This window comes from Malaclemys terrapin, chromosome 6 (assembly GCF_027887155.1).
Source record: "Malaclemys terrapin pileata isolate rMalTer1 chromosome 6, rMalTer1.hap1, whole genome shotgun sequence".
NCBI lineage: Eukaryota > Metazoa > Chordata > Testudines > Emydidae > Malaclemys > Malaclemys terrapin.
The window spans coordinates 118,594,851-118,607,163 of record NC_071510.1 but is presented as its reverse complement, the minus strand read 5'-3'; the positions used below and the strand labels follow the sequence as shown (position 1 = coordinate 118,607,163).

Sequence of the window (12,313 nt, the reverse complement as noted above, 5' to 3'; positions counted from 1 at the left end):
AGAACCTGGCTATGTCGCTGCTGTTGGGGGCTCATCACCCAGCAGCTGGGGGCCACCATGCGGGCGCGGCAGGGCTGCTGGCCACAGGGCCAATGGGTGTGGATGGGATCTCGGGAGTCACGTCTCAGGGATCTGCCCCGCTCCCCAGCACTGCTCCAGCTCTGAGCGGTCTCTGCTGCCTGGGACCTATGGGGCTCCACCTGCCTCCCTGGGGGAAGAGCCAGCTGGGACTGGTGCAGAGGCTGGGCCAGTCACAGGGGACGGGGGGAGGGGAGGAGGCTCAGCTGGGTCCTGAGGGAGCCTGGCCCTGGTAGGCTTTGCTCCTGCTCCAGCCTGGCTGATTGCACCACTCCCAAGGGGCCGGAGTTATCCTGCCCCAGGACCAGCTCTGGCTGCGCGGTTGGCTCAGCCTGGCACACAGTCACCTCTCATCAGGGCCGGCTATTGTGGCTGGGGGTTAGGGTGTGGGAGAGTAGTCGGTCTCTAGTGGGTCTGGGGGGGTGCTTGTGTGTGTTGGGGGGCTGTGCAGTGGGGGAGATGTGTGTGTCAGGGCACTGGGCAGTGTGGGGGGTCTGTGCAGGGCACTGTGCAGTTGTGGTGGTGGGGTGGTGGGGGGCACTGGGCAGTGAGGGGATCTGTGAGGGGGCTCTGGGCGGGGAGGTGCAGGGCACTGTGCAGTTGTGGGAGGGCCGTGGGGTGTCTTCAGCTAGGGGGGCACTGGGCAGTGAGAGGATCTGTGGGGGGGTTCTGAGTGGGTGGGGGAGTGGTCTGGGAGGGCACTGGGCATGGGGGTTTGTGGGGGTCTCTGGGTGGTGTGGCACTGGGTGTAGAGAGTCAGAGGGGTGCTGGGCAGAGGGGTAGCATGGTGCAGCATGGGCCCACCCCCCAGGGGAAGAAGCACGATGGCAGTGCAGGGCCAGGCTGGACAGTATGGGTCTGGCAGCTCCTGGTTTGTAAACAGTGCCCTTATACTGGGCTGGGTGGAGCGGGGCCCTCCCTGCCGTGCCATGACCCATCTCCCATTGCCTTTGGCCAGCCCCTCACTCTGAGGACTCTGCCCCATGTCCCCATTTCCCCCATGGGGGCCCACAAAAGGTTAATCCAGCCCTTTTTGGGATGCAGGCTCTGGGATGGAGTTGGGGTGCAGGAGGGTTGCAGGCGATGGGGAGTTTGAGTGAGGGGTGCAGACTCTGAGCTGGAGCAGGGGATTGGGGTACAGGAGGGGGTGCAGACACGTGGGCTCTGGGAGGGAGTTAGTAACTCAGCACATTGTATAAGAGAAAGGAGCAGCAGTGATTTCACATAGACATAGAAACTGATAAAAGACTCTTTGACATATTCAAAATGTGAGATGCAGAGTTTGAGGGAGGGAGGGAGTACAATCACCGCGTTCAGTCTCCTGGCTGTAGCAGTAACGTAGCCCCGCAGCACTTCTATACGATAGAGAGGCGCTTTGACAGGCTAGGAATTGGAGCCCTGTGCCTTTAAGACCCCAGTCCCAGGAACCCACCCTCTGCTCCGGGGCTGACATGCAGCGTCCTGTGAGCGGAAGGAAAACAGCCTCTGCCCCCCCCCCCCCCCCTAGATTAGCGAGCACAGTGGGTGACTCATCCCACGGGGTCACTGTTCCCTCCTCTCTCCCTCCCTAAACGGGGGTTTTGTCCCCGCACGGGGTCTGGCAGCGTCCTTCCCCCCCCCAGGCTTAACCCCGACTCCTACCCCCGATTTTCCCCTTCAGCCCCTCTTCTGCCGCTACCTACAGCAGCTTGATCCCCCCCCCCGCCAGTAAATTTCTGCCCCCTGCTCAGACCCTGACAGCCCCCCCCCCCCCGCTGCGCTGTGCCCCCCTTAATCCTTTTAAACCCCTCCAAAGAGGAGGCAGCAAATCGTAAGCAGAAGTAAGGGCAGAGAGAGGGCAGTGGCAACAGCGAAGGTTACTGGGCATGCTCAGTGCGGGTGCGCATGCTCAGTACACCCAAAGTAGGGAATTGGGAGCAGGGGCTGTTTGTGTCGTCACCGGTGTGGTCCCGGGCTGTCCGGCGGGAGAGATGGACGCTGCGTCCCTAGCAGGCGGCCAGAGCCCGGCCTGGGCCGAAGCAGAGCCCAGGGGGAGCGCCGCGCCGCGCCCCTGGGGCAGCTCTAGACTCTGCCTGTCCCTCATTGCTGCTGCCCCTAACACCCCTCCTTCTCCTTTCCCCCCTTTCCTTTGGGTGCAACGTACACAGTCCAGTCCCCTGCCTGGGCGGCCCTCAAACCCAACCCAATCCTAGTATTCCCCCCCCCACCCACACACACACACACACACACCTTCCGCGTGCGCGCACACACAATCCCTTGTACACACACACACACACCTCCCGCGTGCGCGCACACACAATCCCCTGTACACACACACAATCCCTTGCACATTGGGGATGCTCCTGTAATGGCAGCCCCCCCAATCCCTAGGGAGGAGACCAGCTGCAGGCGTCCTGGGAGCGCTGGGGAAACGGAGCTGGTCAGGCCCGCTGATCTCCTGGGGTCTGCGAGTTTGTCAATCGATCCCACTGCCTTTTTCATCGGGGGTTCCCCTGACCCCAACAGAACAATTTGGGAGAAACTCCATGAAAACTTGTGATTTCATCCCCCGTTGCTCCTATTACTCAGCACACCACCCCCTTGGGAAGAGGCTTTTGTTCTTCAGAGCTAGAAATAGACAGGTAAATGTTTTAAAATACCCATATGTATGACATCATCTTGTGGTGGTTTTAAAATAAAGTTTTTATTGTGTAGAAGTCCCTGTTAGAAGATTTCTGTGGTGTGAGAGATAATTAGGCTTGTCAGAATTATTCTTATTTTTTCATAATTTTGATGGATAATATCAGTGTTTATTTATTGTTAAGCGTTCTTTATTTTGATTGCTTTAAATTTTCTCAATAGGTCAAAATTACAGGTTTTAGGAATTTCTCCAACCACCTTATTTACACAATTTAAATTTTCACAGTTGCAGGAAGTTATGGGGGGGAATCAGACAATAATTAATTACAGTAGACTAAATTTTAAAAAATTAAAGCTTTATATCTGTTAAAACACAAATTGTCAACATCACATGTCAGAACATGCAAAGTAAATATCCTTAAATCAAATTGAGTTCTCAAGCAGCATTTTTTACTTTGTCTATCTGTAAATTTAGATGATCATAGATGGAAATATTTTAATTGTTTTGTGCTCATACAGTGAAATTGACATTCACCAACATTTACTGATAAAAATCTAATCCTAGTTCTAATGTGACTGGGAGAATGACTGGTGGGAACATCTTGCATGAAGATGGCAGGAAAGAAAAAGTGTGGAGCTCACTAAGCCCTGGTCTGTGATGATTAGCCCACTGCGCAATCTGAGTTCTGCAGAACTACATGATGAGATTTGTGCTGAGAAAGGCAGCTGAGACCAGAACAACAACATATGTCCTGATTCTGAAGCTGGAGCCACATGGGTGGCCCCTGCACAGAACCTCATTGGTGTCTTTTGCAGGATCAAGATTTATACAGCTGATTTCTAATACACATTACAATAATATTTTAGGACACCTCTGTAATGAATCTGTGCTTAGAGGATAAAGTAAGGTATCGGGAATCAGCAGTTCTTGGTTTCTGTTTCTGGCTCTACCATTGACTTTCTCTGTGACCTTGATCACATCACAAGATCTGTGTTTCAGTTTCCCTATCTGTAAAATGGGACTTATGATACTTACAGTAGAAGCTCAAAGTTACAAACACCAGAGGTGGATGAATTGACCAGTCAACCACACACTTCAATTGGAACTGGAAGTACACAATCAGGCAACAACAGAGACAACTAAATACATAAATAAGCAAGTACAGTATGACAAACAAACTACTAAAAAAAGGGAAAATAAAAAAAGATTTGACAAAGTAAAGAAACTGTTTCTGTGCTTGTTACATTTAAATTAGGGTGGTTAAAATAAGCGTTTTTCTTCTGCATAGTAAAGTTTCAAAGCTGTGTTAAGTCAAGGTTCAGTTCTAAACTTTTGAAAGAACAATAACGTTTTGTTCATAGTTATGAACAACCTCCATTCCCAAGGTGTTCGTAACTCTGGGTCTACTGTACCCCTCTGTGGCATATAGAGGTCCGTAAATGCTTTGAGATGATTGGGTGAAAGGTGCAAATGATGAGGCTATTTACAAACAATTTAAACTGCATCCCTTTTGAGAGAGTTATAATATGATGGGCAGTAATTTCTGGACTCTCCATTCTATACAATTTTGTTGCTGAGATAGAGAGTGGATTAAAAGTTTGTGTGTGTGGCTCAAGGCTCTGCATCAGTAGTGTGACATTTTGGGGATCCCCCAGACCAGTAAGGGATTCTGTCACTGCCTGTCTTATAACTTTGGGTGCCTAAATGCTGTGCTGCTATGGCTCAGAGCGCTTGACACCAGTAGCCAGCCTACAAGCATGAAGGTCTCAACCCTGGCTTCCATCCACCTAGTTACTCCTTGCAGCATGACCCCACTAGCCCTTCTGGTCCCAAGTCCCCCCAAATTCACCTCCCTGAATTTTTAACTACCAGTCAGATTTTTCCCCTCTGGATCGTCATCTCCAAAAAGGAGTGAAACCTGCCCTCAATTATCTTTAAGTTCACTTTGACGCACACAGTTTGCACAACCCTGTCTGGGATAAAAGTAAACACAAAGTTTATTTAATAGAAAAATCATGAATTCAAAGATGAAATAGTAAAGAAAAACAAACACACACAGGTTACACAGAAGATAAATAAAGATGCAATCTCAGACTTTGCACTTTAATATTAGCCAAGTTCCCTTTTCTAAAACAAATTATCTGTTGCCTCTGAACAGTTTTCCAGCACGCCCTCTGTCCTAGAGGGGATCCAGTGTTCCACATACAACAGCAGCCTGCTTAGATGTTGTTCCTTGTAGCTCTTCCAGATAACCTTCACTTCAAACCCCTTCCCTTTAAACAGCCTACAGGGTTTGCAGGGCTTTTTTCCCCCTCTCTCAGGCTACATCTACAATGCAGCACTTATGGCTGCGGCCCTGTAACACTTGTGAAGGAGATGCTCTAAGCCAACTGTCAGTTTAATAACTCCTGCCTCTGCAAGAGATGGTAGCTATGACAGGGGGAGAAGCTCTCCCCCTGACATAGCGCTGTCTATACCAGCACTTAGGTCGGTATAATTTATGTTGCTCAGCGGATTATTTATGTCCTTGAGCAACGTAAGTTATACTGAAATAACCTGTAGTGTGGACAGGGTCTTAGACTATGGTAATTTATGGTTATGCAGAGCGGCAGCAACACTCTCCTTCTTTAGGGTATGTCTCCACTTAAAATGCTACAGTGTGATGCTACATATACTGATGGGAGGGGTTCTCCTGTCAGCATAGTTAATTCACCTCCCTGCAAGGTGGTAGCTAGGTTGATGAAAGAATTCTTCCATGGACCTAGTGCGGTCTACATAGGGAGATAGGGCAGTATAGCTAAATCTCTCTGGGGTATAGATTTTTCACACCCCTGAGAGAGGTAGCTATACCGATATAAATTCCTAGTTTAGACCAGCCCTTAATTTTCCAAGACTTGGGTTTTCTTTTCATTTTCCCTCTTTCCATTAACTAATGGCCCACCATTGTCTTTCCCTAAGTTATACAATGCTAGGTTCTTACAGTTAGTTTTATGTAAACAACTAGCCTGAAAGGTGACCCTCTCTGCCTGTTTACTTCACCCTTCTGTTGTGAAGTGATGCTGTAATTGCATCCTAGTTACATTTACAGTGTTCTACACATATATACATGCATACATTCATAACCAGCCTGTATGTACATATCTCCTAATGATCATCAAGTTTAGAACATTACAAGCTTTCATAAAAGACCTTACTTCATATATTTCCATTATATGTATCTAAGGTATCCAAGGGTGCTGAGGGAGTTGGCTGATGTGATTGCAGAGCCATTTCGAAGCACTTGGAGGAGAGGAAGGTGATCAGGAACAGTCAATATGGATTCACCAAGGGCAAATCATGCCTGACCAACCTGATTGCCTTCTATAATGAGATAACTTGCACTGTGGATATGGGGAAAAAGGTGGATGTGATATATCTGGACTTTAGCAAAGCTTTTGCTACGGTCTCGCACAGTATTCTTGCCAGCAAGTTAAAAAAGAATGGATTGGATGAATGGACTATAAGGTGGATAGAAAATTGGCTAGATTGTCGGGCTCAGTGGCTAGTGATCAACGGCTGTATGTCTAGTTGACAGCCAGCATCAAGCGGAGTGCCCCACGGGGGTCAGTCCTGGGGCCGGTTTTGTTCAACATCTTTATTAATGATCTGGATGATGGGATTAATTGTATCCTCAGCAAATTCGCAGATGACACTAAACTGGGGGCGGGGAGAAGTAGATACGCTGGAGGGTAGGGATAGGGTCCAGAATGACCTAGACAAATTGGAGGATTGGGCCAAAAGAAATCTGATGAGGTTCAACAAGGACAAGTGCAGAGTCCTGCACTTAGGAAGGAAGAATCCCATGCACTACTACAGGCTGGGGACCAACTGGCTAAGCAGCAGTTCTGCAGAAAATGACCTGGGGATTACAGTGGACAAGAAGCTGGGTATGAGTCAGTAGTGTGCCCTTGTTGCCAAGAAGGTCAATAGCATATTAGGCTGTTAGTAGAAGCATTGCCAGCAGATCGAGGGAAGTGATTATTCCCCTCTACTCTGCACTGGTGAGGCCACACCTGGAGTATTGCATCCAGTTTTGGTCCCCCCACTACAGAAGGGATGTGGACAAATTGGAGAGAGTCCAGCAGAGAGCAACGAAAATTATTAGGGAGCTGGGGCACAAGACTTATGAGGAGAGGCTGAGGGAACTGGGGTTATTTAGTCTACAGAAGGGAAGAGTGAGGGGAGATTTGATAACAGCCTTCAAATACCTGAAGGGGGGTTCCAAAGAGGATGGAGCTCGGCTGTTCTCAGTGGTTGCAGATGACCGAACAAGGAGCAATGGTCTCAAGTTGCAGTTGTGGAGGTCTAGGTTGGGTATTAGGAAACACTATTTCAGTAGGAGGGTGGTGAAGCACTGGAATGGGTTAGCTAGGGAGGTGGTGGAATCTCCATCCTTAGAGGTTTTTAAGGCCTGACTTGACAAAGTCCTGGATGGGATGATTTAGTGGGTGTTGGTCCTGTTTTGAGCAGGGGGTTGGACTAGATGACCTCCTGAGGTCCCTTCCAACCCTAATATTCTATGGAACCAGTTAATTCAATTGCTTATTCTTTGGAGTTCAGACCCTCTGTTCTCCTCTTGGTATGTCTTGACCCTGATATTCATACACCCCCTTGTGAGTTTGATGCTGGAGTTTTGGCCACTGGCCATCACGTAAGCTTCACCTCTGTCTCCTCTTTTCTGGACAGAGTGTCGGCTATCTCCAGCCCATCAATATGTTTAATCTCCATATCACACTGCAAAGCTATGCTCCAGCATAGCAATCTGGAGTTCCTTTCGTTCTATGTAGCTATACCAGTAGTGTGTGGTCTGTTAATACCCTGAACGGCCTAGTGAACAGGTAGGTTCTGAGGGCTTGTCTACACCTGAAATGCTACAGCAGCACTACAGCTGTGCTGCTGCAGCGCTTCAGTGCAGATACTGCCTACGCTGTTGGCGTAGGTAATCCACCTCCCTGAGTGGCTGTGGCTAGGTCAATGGACGAATTCTTTGGTCAATCTAATCATGTCTAGGTGGGAACTTCAATCGGCTTCACTATGCCACTCAGGGCTGTGGATTTTTCACACCCAGGAGTGATAGTTATGCCAATCTAATTTTCTAGCATAGACCAGAACTGAGTTATTTCACAGCCCATAACACTCCTTGTCTATTATGGTGGTTTAGTGGGAGACAGTTTTTTTGCTCAGCAATGCAATGGGGTGTTTCTTGTTGTCCTCCCCAGTCTGCATTAGTATAGCTGTGAGACCTTTGTTGAATGCATTAATGCACATTTTAAACATTTTCTTAAAATTTGGACTGGCCAAAATTAGTGTCTTTGATAAAATTTGTTTAACTGTATCAAAACCCTTTTGACAGGAGTCTGACCAAACCCCTTTTTCTGGTTTTGTTTTCTGGCAAAGGCTCATGATAGGAGCAACAATGTCACTGAAACCTCCTACAGCTTTTCGATAATAGTTAACCAGACCTATAAAAGATTGAATCTGTTTCCTAGTTTTGAGGACAAGGCAATTCACAATAGCTTTCTGCTTTCAGGAGATATGGGTAGACTTGGCCTCTGCCCATCTAATGATGTAGGTAAGGGATCTTTGCTGCCTCTACTGTATATTTGACACCTTGACTATGCGGCCTGCCTCCCTCCCTGAGGCTTTTCAATATCTTCCCCACATATGTTTTGTCTTCCTCCTAGGAATTGCTCAATATACCAATATTGTCTATGTAGCTGAGAGCAGTGTCCTGGAATCCATATAGTTAGGGTGACCAGATCACCCAAGACAAATATCGGGACGCGGGGGGGGGGGGAGGGCGGGTGACGGGGGGGGCGTGGCGGGGGCGGGGCCAAAAAAAAAACCCCTTCCCCCGCAAGCGCTGGAGGGAGGCCCGGGAGACGCAGGGGAAGCGCGGGGCCGGGGTGAGTAACTTTCCGGCCTGGTCCCTTGCAGGCAGGACTCAGTTGGGTGGTAGGGCGAGGAGGGGGGCAGCCCGCGGGGCCAGGCGGCGGCTGTTGTTGTCCCCCCCGGGCAGCGGGACTCGGGAGCAGCCGCTGCTGCAGCTCCCACTGCCAGGGCGGGGGAGGAAGCAGCCATGGCGCTCCGCGGCTGCGGCGCCTCCGAACCCCCCGAGCCCGGGCCTGCTGCAGGGACCCAGCAGCGCGCATGCTGCGCCCAGCCCCTGGCCAGTCATGTCTGGGCTGCTGCCCAGCTGGTGCAATCCCGTGGCAGCCCCGGAGTGGGGGCAGCAGGCCCCAGCCCCTCTGTCCCGCAGGGGAACGAACGGGGCTGGGCGGCCGATGCCTCCGCCCCGGGGCCGCCGCGGGATAGTACCAGCTGGGCAGCAGCCCAGACATGACTGGCCAGGGGCTGGGCGCAGCATGCGCGCTGCTGGGTCCCTGCAGCAGGCCCGGGCTCGGGGGGTTCGGAGGCGCCGCAGCCGCGGAGCGCCATGGCCGCTTCCTCCCCCGCCCTGGCAGTGGGAGCTGCAGCAGCGGCTGCTCCCGAGTCCCGCTGCCCGGGGGGGACAACAACAGCCGCCGCCTGGCCCCGCAGGCCGCCCCCCTCCTCTCCCTACCACCCAACTGAGTCCTGCCTGCTCGGGGCCAGGCCGGACTCTTACTCACCCCGGCCCCGCGCTTCCCCTGAGTCTCCCGGGCCTCCCTCCAGCGCTTGTGGAGGGAGGGGGAATGGTGAGCCCGGGGAAGAGGCGGGGATTCGGGGAGGGAGCCAATCGGGGGAGGAGGGGGCGGAGTCGGGGCGGGGGGGGGGGGGTGCGAGTACTTCCGGGCTCGGGGCATTTCCTTGTTTGTCCAGTGTCCCGACCGCATGTCGGTCGGGACGCGGGACAAACAAGGAAATATCGGGACGGTCCCGATAAAATCGGGACGTCTGGTCACCCTACATATAGTACCTGATTAACCACCCTCTGGAATGTGGCTCCTGCTTTAATTCATCCAGAGGATAGTACCTTAAACTCAAATAGTCCAAAATTAGTAATGAATGGAGACTTTTTTTGTGCCTCTCTTTCCAAGAGAATTTGCCAGTTGTCCCTTGGTTAAATCTAAAGTAGTTAAATGTTTAGTTCTGCTATATTTATCTAACATATTATCCACATGAGGCATAGGGCAAGCATCTGGGACTGTAACCACATTCAGGGCTTGTGTACGCTTAAAATGCTGCAGCTTCCCTGCTGTAGTGCTTCAGTGAAGACACTCCCTCCTACACTGACCTAGTGCACCTCCCTGAGAGTCAGTAGCTAGGTTGATGGGAAAATTCTCCTGTTAACCTAGTGCTGTCTACACCAGAGTTAGATTGGTTTAACTGTGTCACTCGGCTCTGGATTTTTCACGCTGCTGCGCAATGTAGTTATACCAACCTAATGTCCTGGTGTAGACCAGGCCTAAATTTTCTGTAATCCACATAAAACCATACTGTATGGTTCTTCTTTAAGACTAGAACAACTGGGGAAGCCCAGGGGCGGTCTGAAGTCAGATCTACACTAGGATATTACACCAGCATAGCTATGTCCCTCAGCAGTGTGGAAAAATCCACACCCGAGAGAGAGGTAGCTATGCCAACCTAACTCTTGGAGTAGACAGCGCTCGGTGGATAGAAGAATTCTTCTGTCGACCTATACGCTGCCTCTCAGGGAGGTGGATTACCTACACTGAGAGGAGAAACCCTACTGCCGAAGTAGGTAGTGTCTAGAGTGAAGCACTACAGGGGAGCAGCTGTACAACTGCAGTGTTTCAAGTGCGGAGTCCAGGAGAGGTGATACTTTGTGGTCCTCATCTGCATAGCATGCATACTATAGCTGCTGTTATTGTACGCTTTCAATCTGTTAATATATACAGTCTGGAGAAAGCCCTGGCTATAGGCTTTCTGTACCTGGAAAGTGACTTCATTTAGTCTCTCTGTCATCTCAAAGGGGCCTTTCCATGAGTTCTGCATTTTATGCATTTTTACAGGGGCTAATACCAGAATGAAATTACCTATATCAAAGGCTCTTTCACATGCCTTTTTGTCATACTATACTTTTTGTGCAGCTCATCTCTTATCAAGATGATGCTGTACCATCTCCATGATGGATTTCAGTTCTGCCCTGAATTGATACAAATTCAGTTGCTGGTTCCCCTTCTGAGTCAAAGTTACCTTCCCATGAATCTCTGACCAGGTCTAGGTGGCCTCTGACCTTCCTTTCATACAGGAGGTCAAATGGCGAGAATCCTATTGATTCCTGGAATACTTCTCTGTAAGCAAACAACAATAGGTAAGGCAGTAGCATGTCCCAGTCCCTTGCCTTCTTGTCTACATACATTGTCAGCATGGATTTAAGTGTCCCATTAAATCTTTCAACTAATCCATTTTATTTCTGGGTGATCTAGGACAGACTTTAGTAGTTTTAACCCACACCTTTTTCATAACTCAGAGAATAAGTGGAACATGAAATTTGACCCTACTAAATATTGAAAGGAGTGCAGTTGCCACTGTTTCTGCCTCTGTATTAGCCAGGTCTACTGCCTCTGTGTAGCTGGTAGCAAACTACAATATACTTTTTTTTTTTTTTTTTTACCATTTTTGGATGGCTTAGGAAGTGGACCAGTAATGTCTATGGCAAGTGGAATGCTTCTCCAGTTACAGGCATTGGTTGCAATGGGGCTTTGCGGAGACTATGTATAGTCTTTTTCTGCTTTTGGCACAAGTCACAGGACTTTCAATAGTCCTTTTTGTGCAGGTTTACACCAGGCCAGTAAAAGTGTCCTTTTTACTCCTAGGTATCCAGCAAATGGACAATGGACAGTCATGGGCTAAAACTAGTAATGCTGCCCTGTGCTTTTTGGGCACTAGGAGTTGTTTGTAGGGCTCCCAGGGCCTCTTGTTCTTTCCCACTGGGGTTTCCGGAAGTATTCTACCTTTTTCCATAAAAGCCTCCATCATTATCCTTTACAGGGGTATTGCTATGAACATCCACTTTTCACGTGGGTGGACCCCACCCCTTTCCCTTCCTCTTCCCCCTGAGGCCCCACCCCCTGGCCAGGCGAGCGTGGAACCTAGCCAGGGAGCCCGGGCAGTTGTGGGGGGGAAGCTGCAGTGGACCCTCCACCTGCCCAGGGTGTGTGTGGAGGGCTGAGAGCAGCCCCCGGCCTGTGTCCCTGCCCCTTGGGCTCTCCGCCTGGCTGAGGGCAGGTGGAGGATCCGCGACTCTACAGCTGCCCGCATGGCTCTCCCCAACCTGGCTCCAGCCAGCTGCAGTCTGGCCACGGTAAGAGCCACGCGGGCAGCTGTAAGGAGCCATGGAGTCACGGACCCTCCACCTGTCCTCTGCCAGGCAGAGAGCCTGGGGGGGTAGGCAGGGGTGAGGACAGGCTTCCCGACCCCACTCCAGCTTCCAGCTTGGCCGAGGGCGAGACCTCGGGAGGTCGGGCGCCCTTGGTTAGAGATTGTTGTAAAAAGCCATAAATCTAATGTCTTTATTAAGACCATGATTTTTAGTGTTTAGCAAAGTTATAAATTTAAGCTGCTCGGCTTGTCTTTTGAAGGTGTTGTGCAGATTTCCTTTGAGAATAAGGACTGAGAGGTCATATACGG

General features: G+C 50.2%; 1 non-coding gene across 1 annotated transcript; it reads left to right on the top strand.

Annotated features, from left to right (window-relative positions):
* The first annotated feature begins 3,346 nt into the window (after nucleotides 1-3,346).
* Nucleotides 3,347-3,432, top strand: LOC128839905 (small Cajal body-specific RNA 18). The gene has a single exon (XR_008445558.1). It is a non-coding gene; the product is annotated as a small Cajal body-specific RNA 18 (non-coding RNA).
* The last annotated feature ends 8,881 nt before the right edge of the window (nucleotides 3,433-12,313 follow it).